This window comes from Pseudophryne corroboree, chromosome 4, assembly GCF_028390025.1.
Source record: "Pseudophryne corroboree isolate aPseCor3 chromosome 4, aPseCor3.hap2, whole genome shotgun sequence".
NCBI lineage: Eukaryota > Metazoa > Chordata > Amphibia > Anura > Myobatrachidae > Pseudophryne > Pseudophryne corroboree.
Window position 1 is genome coordinate 26,139,160 of NC_086447.1, and position 22,635 is coordinate 26,161,794.

Consider the following 22,635-nt stretch of genomic DNA (forward strand, 5'->3'; position numbering starts at 1 on the left):
GGACCTTTTGTGTTTTAGGCGAATGTGATAACCACTACAATACAGAAACTGACTTTTGAAGATCTCATCACTATGGAGTCGGGAAGTACCATTGGCAAACCGTTTTCTTAGAATTTTTTTTCTAAACTTATTTTTCTATTTTCTAATGATTTCTATGCTATTTTTTCCACTTTGCATTTCAAGAGGACACATTCACTTATTAATAGTTCTGATCATTGTATTTAATAAAAAAAAATCTATTTTTAATGTATTTCTGACCAATTTTGAAGGGGAACCTTATGCATATTCGCTAAATGTGAATAATACTACACTACAGGTACTTCATGAATGCAACACCATCCAATATGCATGGTAGAAGGGAAATTGACTTTTGATATTCTGCAATATGATTTTTTGCTTGCTTTTTCATTGAGCAATGCAACAGTATATAGTTATCAAAATATAAATTATTGAATTCAAAGTGTTTAGGTAACAAAATATGTTTCTGCCAATTTCGAACTGGGGACCTTTCACGTGTGAGGCAAACATGAAATCACCACACTACAGATACTACATGAAAAATTTGCGACCATCATCCAATAAAAAATGATCTTTGACATTCAGTATGGCATGCTAAAATAAACTTTTTATCTGATTGTATTTTTATTGAGCATTTTACCCAAAAATTCATTGTTTTAAAATTCTAAAGCTAAAAGATTGTTTCTGCCCAGTTTTGAACTGGGGACCTTTCGCGTGTTAGGCGAACGTGATAACCACTACACTACAGAAACTGACTCTTGTGGGGCTCATCACTATCTAGTCTGGAAGTACAAATGACACATGCTTTTCTTAGAAATATAATTTTTTCTAAACTTTTTTTCCTATTTTCTAATAATTTTGACGCTATTTTTCCACTTTGCATTTCAAGAGGACACATTCACTTATTATCAATTCTGATCATTGTATTTACTAAAAAAAATCTTTTTTTAATGTATTTCTGACCAATTTTGAAGGGGGACCTTATGCATATTGGGTAAATGTGAATAACTCTACACTACAGGTACTTCATGAATGCAACACCATCCAATATGCATGGTAGAAGGGAAATTGACTTTTGATATTCTGCAATATGATTTTTTGCTTGCTTTTTCATCGAGCAATGCAACAGTATATAGTTATCAAAATATAAATTATTGAATTCAAAGTGTTTAGGTTTCAAAATATGTTTCTGCCAATTTCGAACTGGGGACCTTTCACGTGTGAGGCAAACATGAAATCACCACACTACAGATACTACATGAAAAATTTGCAACCATCATCCAATAAAAAATGATCTTTGACATTCAGTATGGCATGCTAAAATAAACTTTTTATCTGATTGTATTTTTATTGAGCATTTTACCCAAAAATTCATTGTTTTAAAATTCTAAAGCTAAAAGATTGTTTTTGCCCAATTTTGAACTGGGGACCTTTTGCGTGTTAGGCGAACGTGATAACCACTACACTACAGAAACTGACTCCTGTGGGTCCTATCACTATCTAGTCTGGAAGTACAAATGACACATGCTTTTCTTAGAAATATAATTTTTTCTAAACTTTTTTTCCTATTTTCTAATAATTTTGACGCTATTTTTCCACTTTGCATTTCAAGAGGACACATTCACTTATTATCAATTCTGATCATTGTATTTACTAAAAAAATATTTTTTTAATGTATTTCTGACCAATTTTGAAGGGGGACCTTATGCATATTGGGTAAATGTGAATAACTCTACACTACAGGTACTTCATGAATGCAACACCATCCAATAATGCATGGTAGAAGGGAAATTGACTTTTGATATTCTGCAATATGATTTTTGCTTGCTTTTTCATTGAGCAATGCAACAGTAGATAGTTATCAAAATATAAATTATTGAATTCAAAGTGTTTAGGTAACAAAATATGTTTCTGCCCAGTTTTGAACTGAGGACCTTTCGCGTGTGAGGCGAAAGTGATAACCACTACACTACAGAAACTACATGGAAACAGCATCTCCCGCCATCCAATAAAAAATTATCTTTGACATACATTATGGCATTCTGAAATAAACTTTTTATATGATTGCATTTTTATTTGGCATTTCAACCAAAAATCCCTTGTTTTAAAATTCTAAAGATAACAGCACATTTCTGCCCAGTTTCGAACTGGGGACCTTTTGTGTTTTAGGCGAATGTGATAACCACTACAATACAGAAACTGACTTTTGAAGATCTCATCACTATGGAGTCGGGAAGTACCATTGGCAAACCGTTTTCTTAGAATTTTTTTTTCTAAACTTATTTTTCTATTTTCTAATAATTTCTATGCTATTTTTTCCACTTTGCATTTCAAGAGGACACATTCACTTATTAATAGTTCTGATCATTGTATTAAAAAAAAAAATCTATTTTTAATGTATTTCTGACCAATTTTGAAGGGGATCCTTATGCATATTCGCTAAATGTGAATAATACTACACTACAGGTACTTCATGAATGCAACACCATCCAATATGCATGGTAGAAGGGAAATTGACTTTTGATATTCTGCAATATGATTTTTTTGCTTGCTTTTTCATTGAGCAATGCAACAGTATATAGTTATCAAAATATAAATTATTGAATTCAAAGTGTTTAGGTCACAAAATATGTTTCTGCCAATTTCGAACTGGGGACCTTTCACGTGTGAGGCAAACATGAAATCACCACACTACAGATACTACATGAAAAATTTGCGACCATCATCCAATAAAAAATGATCTTTGACATTCAGTATGGCATGCTAAAATAAACTTTTTATCTGATTGTATTTTTATTGAGCATTTTACCCAAAAATTCATTGTTTTAAAATTCTAAAGCTAAAAGATTGTTTCTGCCCAGTTTTGAACTGGGGACCTTTCGCGTGTTAGGCGAACGTGATAACCACTACACTACAGAAACTGACTCTTGTGGGGCTCATCACTATCTAGTCTGGAAGTACAAATGACACATGCTTTTCTTAGAAATATAATTTTTTCTAAACTTTTTTTCCTATTTTCTAATAATTTTGACGCTATTTTTCCACTTTGCATTTCAAGAGGACACATTCACTTATTATCAATTCTGATCATTGTATTTACTAAAAAAAATCTTTTTTTTATGTATTTCTGACCAATTTTGAAGGGGGACCTTATGCATATTGGGTAAATGTGAATAACTCTACACTACAGGTACTTCATGAATGCAACACCATCCAATATGCATGGTAGAAGGGAAATTGACTTTTGATATTCTGCAATATGATTTTTGCTTGCTTTTTAATTGAGCAATGCAACAGTAGATAGTTATCAAAATATAAATTATTGAATTCAAAGTGTTTAGGTAACAAAATATGTTTCTGCCCAGTTTTGAACTGAGGACCTTTCGCGTGTGAGGCAAAAGTGATAACCACTACACTACAGAAACTACATGGAAACAGCGTCTCCCGCCATCCAATAAAAAATGATCTTTGACATACATTATGGCATTCTGAAATAAACTTTTTATATGATTGCATTTTTATTTGGCATTTCAACCAAAAATCCCTTGTTTTAAAATTCTAAAGATAACAGCACATTTCTGCCCAGTTTCGAACTGGGGACCTTTTGTGTTTTAGGCGAATGTGATAACCACTACAATACAGAAACTGACTTTTGAAGATCTCATCACTATGGAGTCGGGAAGTACCATTGGCAAACCGTTTTCTTAGAATTTTTTTTTCTAAACTTATTTTTCTATTTTCTAATAATTTCTATGCTATTTTTTCCACTTTGCATTTCAAGAGGACACATTCACTTATTAATAGTTCTGATCATTGTATTTAATAAAAAAAAATCTATTTTTAATGTATTTCTGACCTATTTTGAAGGGGAACCTTATGCATATTCGCTAAATGTGAATAATACTACACTACAGGTACTTCATGAATGCAACACCATCCAATATGCATGGTAGAAGGGAAATTGACTTTTGATATTCTGCAATATGATTTTTTGCCTGCTTTTTCATTGAGCAATGCAACAGTATATAGTTATCAAAATATAAATTATTGAATTCAAAGTGTTTAGGTAACAAAATATGTTTCTGCCAATTTCGAACTGGGGACCTTTCACGTGTGAGGCAAACATGAAATCACCACACTACAGATACTACATGAAAAATTTGCGACCATCATCCAATAAAAAATGATCTTTGACATTCAGTATGGCATGCTAAAATAAACTTTTTATCTGATTGTATTTTTATTGAGCATTTTACCCAAAAATTCATTGTTTTAAAATTCTAAAGCTAAAAGATTGTTTCTGCCCAGTTTTGAACTGGGGACCTTTCGCGTGTTAGGCGAACGTGATAACCACTACACTACAGAAACTGACTCTTGTGGGGCCCATCACTATCTAGTCTGGAAGTACAAATGACACATGCTTTTCTTAGAAATATAATTTTTTCTAAACTGTTTTTCCTATTTTCTAATAATTTTGACGCTATTTTTCCACTTTGCATTTCAAGAGGACACATTCACTTATTATCAATTCTGATCATTGTATTTACTAAAAAAAATCTTTTTTTAATGTATTTCTGACCAATTTTGAAGGGGGACCTTATGCATATTGGGTAAATGTGAATAACTCTACACTACAGGTACTTCATGAATGCAACACCATCCAGTATGCATGGTAGAAGGGAAATTGACTTTTGATATTCTGCAATATGATTTTTTGCTTGCTTTTTCATTGAGCAATGCAACAGTATATATTTATCAAAATATAAATTATTGAATTCAAAGTGTTTAGGTAACAAAATATGTTTCTGCCAATTTCGAACTGGGGACCTTTCACGTGTGAGGCAAACATGAAATCACCACACTACAGATACTACATGAAAAATTTGCGACCATCATCCAATAAAAAATGATCTTTGACATTCAGTATGGCATGCTAAAATAAACTTTTTATCTGATTGTATTTTTATTGAGCATTTTACCCAAAAATTCATTGTTTTAAAATTCTAAAGCTAAAAGATTGTTTCTGCCCAGTTTCGAACTGTGGACCTTTCGCGTGTTAGGCGAACATGATAACCACTACACTACAGAAACTGACTCTCGTGGATTCCATCACTATCTAGTCTGGAAGTACAAATGACACATGCTTTTCTTAGAAATGTAATTTTTCTAAACTGTTTTCCTATTTTCTAATAATTTTGACGCTATTTTTCCACTTTGCATTTCAAGAGGACACATTCACTTATTATCAATTCTGATCATTGTATTTACTAAAAAAAATATTTTTTTAATGTATTTCTGACCAATTTTGAAGGGGGACCTTATGCATATTGGGTAAATGTGAATAACTCTACACTACAGGTACTTCATGAATGCAACACCATCCAATAATGCATGGTAGAAGGGAAATTGACTTTTGATATTCTGCAATATGATTTTTGCTTGCTTTTTCATTGAGCAATGCAACAGTAGATAGTTATCAAAATATAAATTATTGAATTCAAAGTGTTTAGGTAACAAAATATGTTTCTGCCCAGTTTTGAACTGAGGACCTTTCGCGTGTGAGGCGAAAGTGATAACCACTACACTACAGAAACTACATGGAAACAGCGTCTCCCGCCATCTAATAAAAAATGATCTTTGACATACATTATGGCATTCTGAAATAAACTTTTTATATGATTGCATTTTTATTTGGCATTTCAACCAAAAATCCCTTGTTTTAAAATTCTAAAGATAACAGCACATTTCTGCCCAGTTTCGAACTGGGGACCTTTTGTGTTTTAGGCGAATGTGATAACCACTACAATACAGAAACTGACTTTTGAAGATCTCATCACTATGGAGTCGGGAAGTACCATTGGCAAACCGTTTTCTTAGATTTTTTTTTTCTAAACTTATTTTTCTATTTTCTAATAATTTCTATGCTATTTTTTCCACTTTGCATTTCAAGAGGACACATTCACTTATTAATAGTTCTGATCATTGTATTTAATAAAAAAATCTATTTTTAATGTATTTCTGACCAATTTTGAAGGGGAACCTTATGCATATTCGCTAAATGTGAATAATACTACACTACAGGTACTTCATGAATGCAACACCATCCAATATGCATGGTAGAAGGGAAATTTACTTTTGATATTCTGCAATATGATTTTTTGCTTGCTTTTTCATTGAGCAATGCAACAGTATATAGTTATCAAAATATAAATTATTGAATTCAAAGTGTTTAGGTAACAAAATATGTTTCTGCCAATTTCGAACTGGGGACCTTTCACGTGTGAGGCAAACATGAAATCACTACACTACAGATACTACATGAAAAATTTGCGACTATCATCCAATAAAAAATGATCTTTGACATTCAGTATGGCATGCTAAAATAAACTTTTTATCTGATTGTATTTTTATTGAGCATTTTACCCAAAAATTCATTGTTTTAAAATTCTAAAGCTAAAAGATTGTTTCTGCCCAGTTTTGAACTGGGGACCTTTCGCATGTTAGGCGAACGTGATAACCACTACACTACAGAAACTGACTCTTGTGGGTCCCATCACTATCTAGTCTGGAAGTACAAATGACACATGCTTTTCTTAGAAATATAATTTTTTCTAAACTTTTTTTCCTATTTTCTAATAATTTTGATGCTATTTTTCCACTTTGCATTTCAAGAGGACACATTCACTTATTATCAATTCTGATCATTGTATTTACTAAATAAATGTTTTTTTAATGTATTTCTGACCAATTTTGAAGGGGGACCTTATGCATATTGGGTAAATGTGAATAACTCTACACTACAGGTACTTCATGAATGCAACACCATCCAATATGCATGGTAGAAGGGAAATTGACTTTTGATATTCTGCAATATGATTTTTGCTTGCTTTTTCATTAAGCAATGCAACAGTAGATAGTTATCAAAATATAAATTATTGAATTCAAAGTGTTTAGGTAACAAAATATGTTTCTGCCCAGTTTTGAACTGAGGACCTTTCGCGTGTGAGGCGAAAGTGATAACCACTACACTACAGAAACTACATGGAAACAGCATCTTCCGCCATCCAATAAAAAATTATCTTTGACATACATTATGGCATTCTGAAATAAACTTTTTATATGATTGCATTTTTATTTGGCATTTCAACCAAAAATCCCTTGTTTTAAAATTCTAAAGATAACAGCACATTTCTGCCCAGTTTCGAACTGGGGACCTTTTGTGTTTTAGGCGAATGTGATAACCACTACAATACAGAAACTGACTTTTGAAGATCTCATCACTATGGAGTCGGGAAGTACCATTGGCAAACCGTTTTCTTAGAATTTTTTTTTCTAAACTTATTTTTCTATTTTCTAATAATTTCTATGCTATTTTTTCCACTTTGCATTTCAAGAGGACACATTCACTTATTAATAGTTCTGATCATTGTATTTAAAAAAAAATCTATTTTTAATGTATTTCTGACCAATTTTGAAGGGGATCCTTATGCATATTCGCTAAATGTGAATAATACTACACTACAGGTACTTCATGAATGCAACACCATCCAATATGCATGGTAGAAGGGAAATTGACTTTTGATATTCTGCAATATGATTTTTTTGCTTGCTTTTTCATTGAGCAATGCAACAGTATATAGTTATCAAAATATAAATTATTGAATTCAAAGTGTTTAGGTCACAAAATATGTTTCTGCCAATTTCGAACTGGGGACCTTTCACGTGTGAGGCAAACATGAAATCACCACACTACAGATACTACATGAAAAATTTGCGACCATCATCCAATAAAAAATGATCTTTGACATTCAGTATGGCATGCTAAAATAAACTTTTTATCTGATTGTATTTTTATTGAGCATTTTACCCAAAAATTCATTGTTTTAAAATTCTAAAGCTAAAAGATTGTTTCTGCCCAGTTTCGAACCGGGGACCTTTCGCGTGTTAGGCGAACATGATAACCACTACACTACAGAAACTGACTCTCGTGGATCCCATCACTATCTAGTCTGGAAGTACAAATGACACATGCTTTTCTTAGAAATATAATTTTTTCTAAACTTTTTTCCTATTTTCTAATAATTTTGACGCTATTTTTCCACTTTGCATTTCAAGAGGACGCATTCACTTATTATCAATTCTGATCATTGTATTTACTAAAAAAATATTTTTTAATGTATTTCTGACCAATTTTGAAGGGGGACCTTATGCATATTGGGTAAATGTGAATAACTCTACACTACAGGTACTTCATGAATGCAACACCATCCAATATGCATGGTATAAGGGAAATTGACTTTTGATATTCTGCAATATGATTTTTGCTTGCTTTTTCATTGAGCCATGCAACAGTAGATAGTTATCAAAATATAAATTATTGAATTCAAAGTGTTTAGGTAACAAAATATGTTTCTGCCCAGTTTTGAACTGGGGATCTTTCGCGTGTGAGGCGAACGTGATAACCACTACACTACAGAAACTACATGGAAACAGCATCTCCCGCCATCCAATAAAAAATGATCTTTGACATACATTATGGCATTCTGAAATAAACTTTTTATATGATTGCATTTTTATTTGGCATTTCAACCAAAAATCCCTTGTTTTAAAATTCTAAAGATAACAGCACATTTCTGCCCAGTTTCGAACTGGGGACCTTTTGTGTTTTAGGCGAATGTGATAACCACTACAATACAGAAACTGACTTTTGAAGATCTCATCACTATGGAGTCGGGAAGTACCATTGGCAAACCGTTTTCATAGAATTTTTTTTTCTAAACTTATTTTTCTATTTTCTAATAATTTCTATGCTATTTTTTCCACTTTGCATTTCAAGAGGACACATTCACTTATTAATAGTTCTGATCATTGTATTTAATAAAAAAATCTATTTTTAATGTATTTCTGACCAATTTTGAAGGGGAACCTTATGCATATTGGCTAAATGTGAATAATACTACACTACAGGTACTTCATGAATGCAACACCATCCAATATGCATGGTAGAAGGGAAATTGACTTTTGATATTCTGCAATATGATTTTTTGCTTGCTTTTTCATTGAGCAATGCAACAGTATATATTTATCAAAATATAAATTATTGAATTCAAAGCGTTTAGGTAACAAAATATGTTTTTGCCAATTTCGAACTGGGGACCTTTCACGTGTGAGGCAAACATGAAATCACTACACTACAGATACTACATGAAAAATTTGCGACCATCATCCAATAAAAAATGATCTTTGACATTCAGTATGGCATGCTAAAATAAACTTTTTATCTGATTGTATTTTTATTGAGCATTTTACCCAAAAATTCATTGTTTTAAAATTCTAAAGCTAAAAGATTGTTTCTGCCCAGTTTCGAACTGGGGACCTTTCGCGTGTTAGGCAAACGTAATAACCACTACACTACAGAAACTGACTCTCGTGGATCCCACCCCTATCTAGTCTGGAAGTACAAATGACACATGCTTTTCTTAGAAATATAATTTTTTCTAAACTTTTTTCCTATTTTCTAATATTTTTGACGCTATTTTTCCACTTTGCATTTCAAGAGGACACATTCACTTATTATCAATTCTGATCATTGTATTTACTAAAAAAATATTTTTTAATGTATTTCTGACCAATTTTGAAGGGGGACCTTATGCATATTGGGTAAATGTGAATAACTCTACACTACAGGTACTTCATGAATGCAACACCATCCAATATGCATGGTAGAAGGGAAATTGACTTTTGATATTCTGCAATATGATTTTTTGCTTGCTTTTTCATTGAGCAATGCAACAGTATATATTTATCAAAATATAAATTATTGAATTCAAAGTGTTTAGGTAACAAAATATGTTTCTGCCAATTTCGAACTGGGGACCTTTCACGTGTGAGGCAAACATGAAATCACTACACTACAGATACTACATGAAAAATTTGCGACCATCATCCAATAAAAAATGATCTTTGACATTCAGTATGGCATGCTAAAATAAACTTTTTATCTGATTGTATTTTTATTGAGCATTTTACCCAAAAATTCATTGTTTTAAAATTCTAAAGCTAAAAGATTGTTTTTGCCCAGTTTTGAACTGGGTACCTTTTGCGTGTTTGGCGAACGTGATAACCACTACACTACAGAAACCGACTCTTGTGGGTACTATCACTATCTAGTCTGGAAGTACAAATGACACATGCTTTTCTTAGAAATATAATTTTTTCTAAACTTTTTTTCCTATTTTCTAATAATTTTGACGCTATTTTTCCACTTTGCATTTCAAGAGGACACATTCACTTATTATCAATTCTGATCATTGTATTTACTAAAAAAAATATTTTTTTAATGTATTTCTGACCAATTTTGAAGGGGGACCTTATGCATATTGGGTAAATGTGAATAACTCTACACTACAGGTACTTCATGAATGCAACACCATCCAATATGCATGGTAGAAGGGAAATTGACTTTTGATATTCTGCAATATGATTTTTGCTTGCTTTTTCATTGAGCAATGCAACAGTAGATAGTTATCAAAATATAAATTATTGAATTCAAAGTGTTTAGGTAACAAAATATGTTTCTGCCCAGTTTTGAACTTAGGACCTTTCGCGTGTGAGGCGAAAGTGATAACCACTACACTACAGAAACTACATGGAAACAGCGTCTCCCGCCATCCAATAAAAAATGATCTTTGACATACATTATGGCATTCTGAAATAAACTTTTTATATGATTGCATTTTTATTTGGCATTTCAACCAAAAATCCCTTGTTTTAAAATTCTAAAGATAACAGCACATTTCTGCCCAGTTTCGAACTGGGGACCTTTTGTGTTTTAGGCGAATGTGATAACCACTACAATACAGAAACTGACTTTTGAAGATCTCATCACTATGGAGTCAGGAAGTACCATTGGCAAACCGTTTTCATAGAATTTTTTTTTCTAAACTTATTTTTCTATTTTCTAATAATTTCTATGCTATTTTTTCCACTTTGCATTTCAAGAGGACACATTCACTTACTAATAGTTCTGATCATTGTATTTAATAAAAAAATCTATTTTTAATGTATTTCTGACCAATTTTGAAGGGGAACCTTATGCATATTCGCTAAATGTGAATAATACTACACTACAGGTACTTCATGAATGCAACACCATCCAATATGCATGGTAGAAGGGAAATTGACTTTTGATATTCTGCAATATGATTTTTTGCTTGCTTTTTCATTGAGCAATGCAACAGTATATATTTATCAAAATATAAATTATTGAATTCAAAGTGTTTAGGTAACAAATTATGTTTCTGCCAATTTCGAACCGGGGACCTTTCACGTGTGAGGCAAACATGAAATCACTACACTACAGATACTACATGAAAAATTTGCGACCATCATCCAATAAAAAATTATCTTTAACATTCAGTATGGCATGCTAAAATAAACTTTTTATCTGATTGTATTTTTATTGAGCATTTTACCTAAAAATTCATTGTTTTAAAATTCTAAAGCTAAAAGATTGTTTTTGCACAGTTTTGAATTGGGGACCTTTTGCGTGTTAGGCGAACGTGATAACCACTACACTAAAGAAACTGACTCTTGTGGGTCCCATCACTATCTAGTCTGGAAGTACAAATGACACATGCTTTTCTTAGAAATATAATTTTTTCTAAACTTTTTTTCCTATTTTCTAATAATTTTGACGCTATTTTTCCACTTTGCATTTCAAGAGGACACATTCACTTATTATCAATTCTGATCATTGTATTTACTAAAAAAATATTTTTTTAATGTATTTCTGACCAATTTTGAAGGGGGACCTTATGCATATTGGGTAAATGTGAATAACTCTACACTACAGGTACTTCCTGAATGCAACACCATCCAATATGCATGGTAGAAGGGAAATTGACTTTTGATATTCTGCAATATGATTTTTTGCTTGCTTTTTCATTGAGCAATGCAACAGTATATATTTATCAAAATATAAATTATTGAATTCAAAGCGTTTATGTAACAAAATATGTTTTTGCCAATTTCGAACTGGGGACCTTTCACGTGTGAGGCAAACATGAAATCACTACACTACAGATACTACATGAAAAATTTGCGACCATCACCCAATAAAAAATGATCTTTGACATTCAGTATGGCATGCTAAAATAAACTTTTTATCTGATTGTATTTTTATTGAGCATTTTACCCAAAAATTCATTGTTTTAAAATTCTAAAGCTAAAAGATTGTTTCTGCCCAGTTTCAAACTGGGGACCTTTCGCGTGTTAGGCGAACGTGATAACCACTACACTACAGAAACTGACTCTCGAGGATCCCATCACTATCTAGTCTGGAAGTACAAATGACACATGCTTTTCTTAGAAATATAATTTTTTCTAAACTTTTTTCCTATTTTCTAATAATTTTGACGCTATTTTTCCACTTTGCATTTCAAGAGGACACATTCACTTATTATCAATTCTGATCATTGTATTTACTAAAAAAATATTTTTTAATGTATTTCTGACCAATTTTGAAGGGGGACCTTATGCATATTGGGTAAATGTGAATAACTCTACACTACAGGTACTTCATGAATGCAACACCATCCAATATGCATGGTAGAAGGGAAATTGACTTTTGATATTCTGCAATATGATTTTTGCTTGCTTTTTCATTGAGCAATGCAACAGTAGATAGTTATCAAAATATAAATTATTGAATTCAAAGTGTTTAGGTAACAAAAGATGTTTCTGCCCAGTTTTGAACTGAGGACCTTTCGCGTGTGAGGCGAACGTGATAACCACTACACTACAGAAACCACATGGAAACAGCATCTCCCGCCATCCAATAAAAAATGATCTTTGACATACATTATGGCATTCTGAAATAAACTTTTTATATGATTGCATTTTTATTTGGCATTTCAACCAAAAATCCCTTGTTTTAAAATTCTAAAGATAACAGCACATTTCTGCCCAGTTTCGAACTGGGGACCTTTTGTGTTTTAGGCGAATGTGATAACCACTACAATACAGAAACTGACTTTTGAAGATCTCATCACTATGGAGTCGGGAAGTACCATTGGCAAACCGTTTTCATAGAATTTTTTTTTCTAAACTTATTTTTCTATTTTCTAATAATTTCTATGCTATTTTGTCCACTTTGCATTTCAAGAGGACACATTCACTTATTAATAGTTCTGATCATTGTATTTAATAAAAAAATCTATTTTTAATGTATTTCTGACCAATTTTGAAGGGGAACCTTATGCATATTGGCTAAATGTGAATAATACTACACTACAGGTACTTCATGAATGCAACACCATCCAATATGCATGGTAGAAGGGAAATTGACTTTTGATATTCTGCAATATGATTTTTGCTTGCTTTTTCATTGAGCAATGCAACAGTAGATAGTTATCAAAATATAAATTATTGAATTCAAAGTGTTTAGGTAACAAAATATGTTTCTGCCCAGTTTTGAACTGGGGATCTTTCGCGTGTGAGGCAAACGTGATAACCACTACACTACAGAAACTACAAGGAAACAGCATCTCCCGCCATCCAATAAAAAATGATCTTTGACATACATTATGGCATTCTGAAATAAACTTTTTATATGATTGCATTTTTATTTGGCATTTCAACCAAAAATCCCTTGTTTTAAAATTCTAAAGATAACAGCACATTTCTGCCCAGTTTCGAACTGGGGACCTTTTGTGTTTTAGGCGAATGTGATAACCACTACAATACAGAAACTGACTTTTGAAGATCTCATTACTATCGAGTCGGGAAGTACCATTGGCAAACCGTTTTCTTAGAATTTTTTTTTCTAAACTTATTTTTCTATTTTCTAATAATTTCTATGCTATTTTTTCCACTTTGCATTTCAAGAGGACACATTCACTTATTAATAGTTCTGATCATTGTATTTAATAAAAAAATCTTTTTTTAATGTATTTCTGACCAATTTTGAAGGGGAAACTTATGCATATTGGCTAAATGTGAATAATACTACACTACAGGTACTTCCTGAATGCAACACCATCCAATATGCATGGTAGAAGGGAAATTGACTTTTGATATTCTGCAATATGATTTTTTGCTTGCTTTTTTATTGAGCAATGCAACAGTATATATTTATCAAAATATAAATTATTGAATTCAAAGTGTTTAGGTAACAAAATATGTTTCTGCCAATTTCGAACTGGGGACCTTTCACGTGTGAGGCAAACATGAAATCACTACACTACAGATACTACATGAAAAATTTGCGACCATCATCCAATAAAAAATGATCTTTGACATTCAGTATGGCATGCTAAAATAAACTTTTTATCTGATTGTATTTTTATTGAGCATTTTACCCAAAAATTCATTGTTTTAAAATTCTAAGGCTAAGAGATTGTTTCTGCCCAGTTTCGAACTGGGGACCTTTCGCGTGTTAGGCGAACGTGATAACCACTACACTACAGAAACTGACTCTCGTGGATCCCATCACTATCTAGTCTGGAAGTACAAATGACACATGCTTTTCTTAGAAATATAATTTTTTCTAAACTTTTTTCCTATTTTCTAATAATTTTGACGCTATTTTTCCACTTTGCATTTCAAGAGGACACATTCACTTATTATCAATTCTGATCATTGTATTTACTAAAAAAATATTTTTTAATGTATTTCTGACCAATTTTGAAGGGGGACCTTATGCATATTGGGTAAATGTGAATAACTCTACACTACAGGTACTTCATGAATGCAACACCATCCAATATGCATGGTAGAAGGGAAATTGACTTTTGATATTCTGCAATATGATTTTTGCTTGCTTTTTCATTGAGCAATGCAACAGTAGATAGTTATCAAAATATAAATTATTGAATTCAAAGTGTTTAGGTAACAAAATATGTTTCTGCCCAGTTTCGAACTGGGGACCTTTCGCGTGTGAGGCAAACGTGATAACCACTACACTACAGAAACTACATGAAAACAGCATTTCCCGCCATCCAATAAAAAATGATCTTTGACATACATTATGGCATTCTATAATAAAATTTTTATATGATTGCATTTTTATTTGGCATTTCAACCAAAAATCCCTTGTTTTAAAATTCTAAAGATAACAGCACATTTCTGCCCAGTTTCGAACTGGGGACCTTTTGTGTTTTAGGCGAATGTGATAACCACTACAATACAGAAACTGACTTTTGAAGATCTCATCACTATGGAGTCGGGAAGTACCATTGGCAAACCGTTTTCTTAGAATTTTTTTTTTCTAAACTTATTTTTCTATTTTCTAATAATTTCTATGCTATTTTTTCCACTTTGCATTTCAAGAGGACACATTCACTTATTAATAGTTCTGATCATTGTATTTAATAAAAAAATCTATTTTTAATGTATTTCTGACCAATTTTGAAGGGGAACCTTATGCATATTGGCTAAATGTGAATAATACTACACTACAGGTACTTCATGAATGCAACACCATCCAATATGCATGGTAGAAGGGAAATTGACTTTTGATATTCTGCAATATGATTTTTTGCTTGCTTTTTCATTGAGCAATGCAACAGTATATATTTATCAAAATATAAATTATTGAATTCAAAGTGCTTAGGTAACAAAATATGTTTCTGCCAATTTCGAACTGGGGACCTTTCACGTGTGAGGCAAACATGAAATCACTACACTACAGATACTACATGAAAAATTTGCGACCATCATCCAATAAAAAATGATCTTTGACATTCAGTATGGCATGCTAAAATAAACTTTTTATCTGATTGTATTTTTATTGAGCATTTTACCCAAAAATTCATTGTTTTAAAATTCTAAAGCTAAAAGATTGTTTTTGCCCAATTTTGAACTGGGGACCTTTTGCGTGTTAGGCGAACGTGATAACCACTACACTACAGAAACTGACTCCTGTGGGTCCTATCACTATCTAGTCTGGAAGTACAAATGACACATGCTTTTCTTAGAAATATAATTTTTTCTAAACTTTTTTTCCTATTTTCTAATAATTTTGACGCTATTTTTCCACTTTGCATTTCAAGAGGACACATTCACTTATTATCAATTCTGATCATTGTATTTACTAAAAAAAATATTTTTTTAATGTATTTCTGACCAATTTTGAAGGGGGACCTTATGCATATTGGGTAAATGTGAATAACTCTACACTACAGGTACTTCATGAATGCAACACCATCCAATAATGCATGGTAGAAGGGAAATTGACTTTTCATATTCTGCAATATGATTTTTGCTTGCTTTTTCATTGAGCAATGCAACAGTAGATAGTTATCAAAATATAAATTATTGAATTCAAAGTGTTTAGGTAACAAAATATGTTTCTGCCCAGTTTTGAACTGAGGACCTTTCGCGTGTGAGGCGAAAGTGATAACCACTACACTACAGAAACTACATGGAAACAGCGTCTCCCGCCATCTAATAAAAAATGATCTTTGACATACATTATGGCATTCTGAAATAAACTTTTTATATGATTGCATTTTTATTTGGCATTTCAACCAAAAATCCCTTGTTTTAAAATTCTAAAGATAACAGCACATTTCTGCCCAGTTTCGAACTGGGGACCTTTTGTGTTTTAGGCGAATGTGATAACCACTACAATACAGAAACTGACTTTTGAAGATCTCATCGCTATGGAGTCGGGAAGTACCATTGGCAAACCGTTTTCTTAGAATTTTTTTTTCTAAACTTATTTTTCTATTTTCTAATAATTTCTATGCTATTTTTTCCACTTTGCATTTCAAGAGGACACATTCACTTATTAATAGTTCTGATCATTGTATTTAATAAAAAAATCTATTTTTAATGTATTTCTGACCAATTTTGAAGGGGAACCTTATGCATATTCGCTAAATGTGAATAATACTACACTACAGGTACTTCATGAATGCAACACCATCCAATATGCATGGTAGAAGGGAAATTGACTTTTGATATTCTGCAATATGATTTTTTGCTTGCTTTTTCATTGAGCAATGCAACAGTATATAGTTATCAAAATATAAATTATTGAATTCAAAGTGTTTAGGTAACAAAATATGTTTCTGCCAATTTCGAACTGGGGACCTTTCACGTGTGAGGCAAACATGAAATCACTACACTACAGATACTACATGAAAAATTTGCGACTATCATCCAATAAAAAATGATCTTTGACATTCAGTATGGCATGCTAAAATAAACTTTTTATCTGATTGTATTTTTATTGAGCATTTTACCCAAAAATTCATTGTTTTAAAATTCTAAAGCTAAAAGATTGTTTCTGCCCAGTTTTGAACTGGGGACCTTTCGCATGTTAGGCGAACGTGATAACCACTACACTACAGAAACTGACTCTTGTGGGTCCCATCACTATCTAGTCTGGAAGTACAAATGACACATGCTTTTCTTAGAAATATAATTTTTTCTAAACTTTTTTCCTATTTTCTAATAATTTTGACGCTATTTTTCCACTTTGCATTTCAAGAGGACGCATTCACTTATTATCAATTCTGATCATTGTATTTACTAAAAAAATATTTTTTAATGTATTTCTGACCAATTTTGAAGGGGGACCTTATGCATATTGGGTAAATGTGAATAACTCTACACTACAGGTACTTCATGAATGCAACACCATCCAATATGCATGGTATAAGGGAAATTGACTTTTGATATTCTGCAATATGATTTTTGCTTGCTTTTTCATTGAGCCATGCAACAGTAGATAGTTATCAAAATATAAATTATTGAATTCAAAGTGTTTAGGTAACAAAATATGTTTCTGCCCAGTTTTGAACTGGGGATCTTTCGCGTGTGAGGCGAACGTGATAACCACTACACTACAGAAACTACATGGAAACAGCATCTCCCGCCATCCAATAAAAAATGATCTTTGACATACATTATGGCATTCTGAAATAAACTTTTTATATGATTGCATTTTTATTTGGCATTTCAACCAAAAATCCCTTGTTTTAAAATTCTAAAGATAACAGCACATTTCTGCCCAGTTTCGAACTGGGGACCTTTTGTGTTTTAGGCGAATGTGATAACCACTACAATACAGAAACTGACTTTTGAAGATCTCATCACTATGGAGTCGGGAAGTACCATTGGCAAACCGTTTTCATAGAATTTTTTTTTCTAAACTTATTTTTCTATTTTCTAATAATTTCTATGCTATTTTTTCCACTTTGCATTTCAAGAGGACACATTCACTTATTAATAGTTCTGATCATTGTATTTAATAAAAAAATCTATTTTTAATGTATTTCTGACCAATTTTGAAGGGGAACCTTATGCATATTGGCTAAATGTGAATAATACTACACTACAGGTACTTCATGAATGCAACACCATCCAATATGCATGGTAGAAGGGAAATTGACTTTTGATATTCTGCAATATGATTTTTTGCTTGCTTTTTCATTGAGCAATGCAACAGTATATATTTATCAAAATATAAATTATTGAATTCAAAGCGTTTAGGTAACAAAATATGTTTTTGCCAATTTCGAACTGGGGACCTTTCACGTGTGAGGCAAACATGAAATCACTACACTACAGATACTACATGAAAAATTTGCGACCATCATCCAATAAAAAATGATCTTTGACATTCAGTATGGCATGCTAAAATAAACTTTTTATCTGATTGTATTTTTATTGAGCATTTTACCCAAAAATTCATTGTTTTACAATTCTAAAGCTAAAAAATTGTTTCTGCCCAGTTTCGAACTGGGGACCTTTCGCGTGTTAGGCGAACGTAATAACCACTACACTACAGAAACTGACTCTCGTGGATCCCACCCCTATCTAGTCTGGAAGTACAAATGACACATGCTTTTCTTAGAAATATAATTTTTTCTAAACTTTTTTCCTATTTTCTAATATTTTTGACGCTATTTTTCCACTTTGCATTTCAAGAGGACACATTCACTTATTATCAATTCTGATCATTGTATTTACTAAAAAAATATTTTTTAATGTATTTCTGACCAATTTTGAAGGGGGACCTTATGCATATTGGGTAAATGTGAATAACTCTACACTACAGGTACTTCATGAATGCAACACCATCCAATATGCATGGTAGAAGGGAAATTGACTTTTGATATTCTGCAATATTATTTTTTGCTTGCTTTTTCATTGAGCAATGCAACAGTATATATTTATCAAAATATAAATTATTGAATTCAAAGTGTTTAGGTAACAAAATATGTTTCTGCCAATTTCGAACTGGGGACCTTTCACGTGTGAGGCAAACATGAAATCACTACACTACAGATACTACATGAAAAATTTGCGACCATCATCCAATAAAAAATGATCTTTGACATTCAGTATGGCATGCTAAAATAAACTTTTTATCTGATTGTATTTTTATTGAGCATTTTACCCAAAAATTCATTGTTTTAAAATTCTAAAGCTAAAAGATTGTTTTTGCCCAGTTTTGAACTGGGGACCTTTTGCGTGTTTGGCGAACATGATAACCACTACACTACAGAAACCGACTCTTGTGGGTCCTATCACTATCTAGTCTGGAAGTACAAATGACACATGCTTTTCTTAGAAATATAATTTTTTCTAAACTTTTTTTCCTATTTTCTAATAATTTTGACGCTATTTTTCCACTTTGCATTTCAAGAGGACACATTCACTTATTATCAATTCTGATCATTGTATTTACTAAAAAAAAATTTTTTAATGTATTTCTGACCAATTTTGAAGGGGGACCTTATGCATATTGGGTAAATGTGAATAACTCAACACTACAGGTACTTCATGAATGCAACACCATCCAATATGCATGGTAGAAGGGAAATTGACTTTTGATATTCTGCAATATGATTTTTGCTTGCTTTTTCATTGAGCAATGCAACAGTAGATAGTTATCAAAATATAAATTATTGAATTCAAAGTGTTTAGGTAACAAAATATGTTTCTGCCCAGTTTTGAACTGGGGATCTTTCGCATGTGAGGCGAACGTGATAACCACTACACTACAGAAACTACATGGAAACAGCATCTCCCACCATCCAATAAAAAATGATCTTTGACATACATTATGGCATTCTGAAATAAACTTTTTATATAATTGCATTTTTATTTGGCATTTCAACCAAAAATCCCTTGTTTTAAAATTCTAAAGATAACAGCACATTTCTGCCCAGTTTCGAACTGGGGACCTTTTGTGTTTTAGGCGAATGTGATAACCACTACAATACAGAAACTGACTTTTGAAGATCTCATCACTATGGAGTCGGGAAGTACCATTGGCAAACCGTTTTCATAGAATTTTTTTTTCTAAACTTATTTTTCTATTTTCTAATAATTTCTATGCTATTTTTTCCACTTTGCATTTCAAGAGGACACATTCACTTATTAATAGTTCTGATCATTGTATTTAATAAAAAAATCTATTTTTAATGTATTTCTGACCAATTTTGAAGGGGAACCTTATGCATATTGGCTAAATGTGAATAATACTACACTACAGGTACTTCATGAATGCAACACCATCCAATATGCATGGTAGAAGGGAAATTGACTTTTGATATTCTGCAATATGATTTTTTTGCTTGCTTTTTCATTGAGCAATGCAACAGTATATAGTTATCAAAATATAAATTATTGAATTCAAAGTGTTTAGGTCACAAAATATGTTTCTGCCAATTTCGAACTGGGGACCTTTCACGTGTGAGGCAAACATGAAATCACCACACTACAGATACTACATGAAAAATTTGCGACCATCATCCAATAAAAAATGATCTTTGACATTCAGTATGGCATGCTAAAATAAACTTTTTATCTGATTGTATTTTTATTGAGCATTTTACCCAAAAATTCATTGTTTTAAAATTCTGAAGCTAAAAGATTGTTTCTGCCCAGTTTTGAACTGGGGACCTTTCGCGTGTTAGGCGAACGTGATAACCACTACACTACAGAAACTGACTCTTGTGGGGCCCATCACTATCTAGTCTGGAAGTACAAATGACACATGCTTTTCTTAGAAATATAATTTTTTCTAAACTTTTTTCCTTTTTTCTAATAATTTTGACGCTATTTTTCCACTTTGCATTTCAAGAGGACACATTCACTTATTATCAATTCTGATCATTGTATTTACTAAAAAAAATTTTTTTAATGTATTTCTGACCAATTTTGAAGGGGGACCTTATGCATATTGGGTAAATGTGAATAACTCAACACTACAGGTACTTCATGAATGCAACACCATCCAATATGCATGGTAGAAGGGAAATTGACTTTTGATATTCTGCAATATGATTTTTGCTTGCTTTTTCATTGAGCAATGCAACAGTAGATAGTTATCAAAATATAAATTATTGAATTCAAAGTGTTTAGGTAACAAAATATGTTTCTGCCCAGTTTTGAACTGGGGATCTTTCGCATGTGAGGCGAACGTGATAACCACTACACTACAGAAACTACATGGAAACAGCATCTCCCGCCATCCAATAAAAAATGATCTTTGACATACATTATGGCATTCTGAAATAAACTTTTTATATAATTGCATTTTTATTTGGCATTTCAACCAAAAATCCCTTGTTTTAAAATTCTAAAGATAACAGCACATTTCTGCCTAGTTTCGAACTGGGGACCTTTTGTGTTTTAGGCGAATGTGATAACCACTACAATACAGAAACTGACTTTTGAAGATCTCATCACTATGGAGTCGGGAAGTACCATTGGCAAACCGTTTTCATAGAATTTTTTTTTCTAAACTTATTTTTCTATTTTCTAATAATTTCTATGCTATTTTTTCCACTTTGCATTTCAAGAGGACACATTCACTTATTAATAGTTCTGATCATTGTATTTAATAAAAAAATCTATTTTTAATGTATTTCTGACCAATTTTGAAGGGGAACCTTATGCATATTGGCTAAATGTGAATAATACTACACTACAGGTACTTCATGAATGCAACACCATCCAATATGCATGGTAGAAGGGAAATTGACTTTTGATATTCTGCAATATGATTTTTTGCTTGCTTTTTCATTGAGCAATGCAACAGTATATATTTATCAAAATATAAATTATTGAATTCAAAGCGTTTAGGTAACAAAATATGTTTTTGCCAATTTCGAACTGGGGACCTTTCACGTGTGAGGCAAACATGAAATCACTACACTACAGATACTACATGAAAAATTTGCGACCATCATCCAGTAAAAAATGATCTTTGACATTCAGTATGGCATGCTAAAATAAACTTTTTATCTGATTGTATTTTTATTGAGCATTTTACCCAAAAATTCATTGTTTTAAAATTCTAAAGCTAAAAGATTGTTTCTGCCCAGTTTCGAACTGGGGACCTTTCGCGTGTTAGGCGAACGTAATAACCACTACACTACAGAAACTGGCTCTCGTGGATCCCACCCCTATCTAGTCTGGAAGTACAAATGACACATGCTTTTCTTAGAAATATAATTTTTTCTAAACTTTTTTCCTATTTTCTAATATTTTTGACGCTATTTTTCCACTTTGCATTTCAAGAGGACACATTCACTTATTATCAATTCTGATCATTGTATTTACTAAAAAAATATTTTTTAATGTATTTCTGAC

At 32.0% G+C, this 22,635-nt stretch overlaps 26 non-coding genes across 26 annotated transcripts; all 26 read right to left on the reverse strand.

The window, feature by feature from the left end:
• Positions 1–697: 697 nt before the first annotated feature.
• Positions 698–770, reverse strand: TRNAV-AAC (transfer RNA valine (anticodon AAC)). Its single transcript has one exon. It is a non-coding gene; the product is annotated as a tRNA-Val (tRNA).
• Positions 771–1,924: 1,154 nt separating this feature from the next.
• TRNAV-CAC (transfer RNA valine (anticodon CAC)) lies at positions 1,925–1,997 on the reverse strand. The gene has a single exon. It is a non-coding gene; the product is annotated as a tRNA-Val (tRNA).
• Positions 1,998–2,866: 869 nt separating this feature from the next.
• TRNAV-AAC (transfer RNA valine (anticodon AAC)) lies at positions 2,867–2,939 on the reverse strand. The gene has a single exon. It is a non-coding gene; the product is annotated as a tRNA-Val (tRNA).
• A 431-nt stretch (positions 2,940–3,370) lies between these two features.
• Positions 3,371–3,443, reverse strand: TRNAV-CAC (transfer RNA valine (anticodon CAC)). Its single transcript has one exon. It is a non-coding gene; the product is annotated as a tRNA-Val (tRNA).
• Positions 3,444–4,313: 870 nt separating this feature from the next.
• TRNAV-AAC (transfer RNA valine (anticodon AAC)) lies at positions 4,314–4,386 on the reverse strand. Its single transcript has one exon. It is a non-coding gene; the product is annotated as a tRNA-Val (tRNA).
• A 650-nt stretch (positions 4,387–5,036) lies between these two features.
• Positions 5,037–5,109, reverse strand: TRNAV-AAC (transfer RNA valine (anticodon AAC)). The gene has a single exon. It is a non-coding gene; the product is annotated as a tRNA-Val (tRNA).
• A 430-nt stretch (positions 5,110–5,539) lies between these two features.
• TRNAV-CAC (transfer RNA valine (anticodon CAC)) lies at positions 5,540–5,612 on the reverse strand. Its single transcript has one exon. It is a non-coding gene; the product is annotated as a tRNA-Val (tRNA).
• An 868-nt stretch (positions 5,613–6,480) lies between these two features.
• TRNAV-AAC (transfer RNA valine (anticodon AAC)) lies at positions 6,481–6,553 on the reverse strand. The gene has a single exon. It is a non-coding gene; the product is annotated as a tRNA-Val (tRNA).
• A 430-nt stretch (positions 6,554–6,983) lies between these two features.
• TRNAV-CAC (transfer RNA valine (anticodon CAC)) lies at positions 6,984–7,056 on the reverse strand. The gene has a single exon. It is a non-coding gene; the product is annotated as a tRNA-Val (tRNA).
• Positions 7,057–7,924: 868 nt separating this feature from the next.
• On the reverse strand, positions 7,925–7,997 carry TRNAV-AAC (transfer RNA valine (anticodon AAC)). Its single transcript has one exon. It is a non-coding gene; the product is annotated as a tRNA-Val (tRNA).
• Positions 7,998–8,425: 428 nt separating this feature from the next.
• Positions 8,426–8,498, reverse strand: TRNAV-CAC (transfer RNA valine (anticodon CAC)). Its single transcript has one exon. It is a non-coding gene; the product is annotated as a tRNA-Val (tRNA).
• An 868-nt stretch (positions 8,499–9,366) lies between these two features.
• Positions 9,367–9,439, reverse strand: TRNAV-AAC (transfer RNA valine (anticodon AAC)). The gene has a single exon. It is a non-coding gene; the product is annotated as a tRNA-Val (tRNA).
• Positions 9,440–10,590: 1,151 nt separating this feature from the next.
• On the reverse strand, positions 10,591–10,663 carry TRNAV-CAC (transfer RNA valine (anticodon CAC)). The gene has a single exon. It is a non-coding gene; the product is annotated as a tRNA-Val (tRNA).
• A 1,590-nt stretch (positions 10,664–12,253) lies between these two features.
• Positions 12,254–12,326, reverse strand: TRNAV-AAC (transfer RNA valine (anticodon AAC)). Its single transcript has one exon. It is a non-coding gene; the product is annotated as a tRNA-Val (tRNA).
• Positions 12,327–12,754: 428 nt separating this feature from the next.
• TRNAV-CAC (transfer RNA valine (anticodon CAC)) lies at positions 12,755–12,827 on the reverse strand. Its single transcript has one exon. It is a non-coding gene; the product is annotated as a tRNA-Val (tRNA).
• A 649-nt stretch (positions 12,828–13,476) lies between these two features.
• Positions 13,477–13,549, reverse strand: TRNAV-CAC (transfer RNA valine (anticodon CAC)). Its single transcript has one exon. It is a non-coding gene; the product is annotated as a tRNA-Val (tRNA).
• Positions 13,550–14,417: 868 nt separating this feature from the next.
• TRNAV-AAC (transfer RNA valine (anticodon AAC)) lies at positions 14,418–14,490 on the reverse strand. Its single transcript has one exon. It is a non-coding gene; the product is annotated as a tRNA-Val (tRNA).
• Positions 14,491–14,918: 428 nt separating this feature from the next.
• On the reverse strand, positions 14,919–14,991 carry TRNAV-CAC (transfer RNA valine (anticodon CAC)). Its single transcript has one exon. It is a non-coding gene; the product is annotated as a tRNA-Val (tRNA).
• Positions 14,992–16,365: 1,374 nt separating this feature from the next.
• On the reverse strand, positions 16,366–16,438 carry TRNAV-CAC (transfer RNA valine (anticodon CAC)). Its single transcript has one exon. It is a non-coding gene; the product is annotated as a tRNA-Val (tRNA).
• Positions 16,439–17,306: 868 nt separating this feature from the next.
• On the reverse strand, positions 17,307–17,379 carry TRNAV-AAC (transfer RNA valine (anticodon AAC)). The gene has a single exon. It is a non-coding gene; the product is annotated as a tRNA-Val (tRNA).
• Positions 17,380–17,807: 428 nt separating this feature from the next.
• TRNAV-CAC (transfer RNA valine (anticodon CAC)) lies at positions 17,808–17,880 on the reverse strand. Its single transcript has one exon. It is a non-coding gene; the product is annotated as a tRNA-Val (tRNA).
• Positions 17,881–18,748: 868 nt separating this feature from the next.
• Positions 18,749–18,821, reverse strand: TRNAV-AAC (transfer RNA valine (anticodon AAC)). Its single transcript has one exon. It is a non-coding gene; the product is annotated as a tRNA-Val (tRNA).
• A 1,149-nt stretch (positions 18,822–19,970) lies between these two features.
• TRNAV-CAC (transfer RNA valine (anticodon CAC)) lies at positions 19,971–20,043 on the reverse strand. The gene has a single exon. It is a non-coding gene; the product is annotated as a tRNA-Val (tRNA).
• Positions 20,044–20,912: 869 nt separating this feature from the next.
• Positions 20,913–20,985, reverse strand: TRNAV-AAC (transfer RNA valine (anticodon AAC)). The gene has a single exon. It is a non-coding gene; the product is annotated as a tRNA-Val (tRNA).
• Positions 20,986–21,413: 428 nt separating this feature from the next.
• On the reverse strand, positions 21,414–21,486 carry TRNAV-CAC (transfer RNA valine (anticodon CAC)). Its single transcript has one exon. It is a non-coding gene; the product is annotated as a tRNA-Val (tRNA).
• Positions 21,487–22,354: 868 nt separating this feature from the next.
• On the reverse strand, positions 22,355–22,427 carry TRNAV-AAC (transfer RNA valine (anticodon AAC)). The gene has a single exon. It is a non-coding gene; the product is annotated as a tRNA-Val (tRNA).
• Positions 22,428–22,635: the final 208 nt, after the last annotated feature.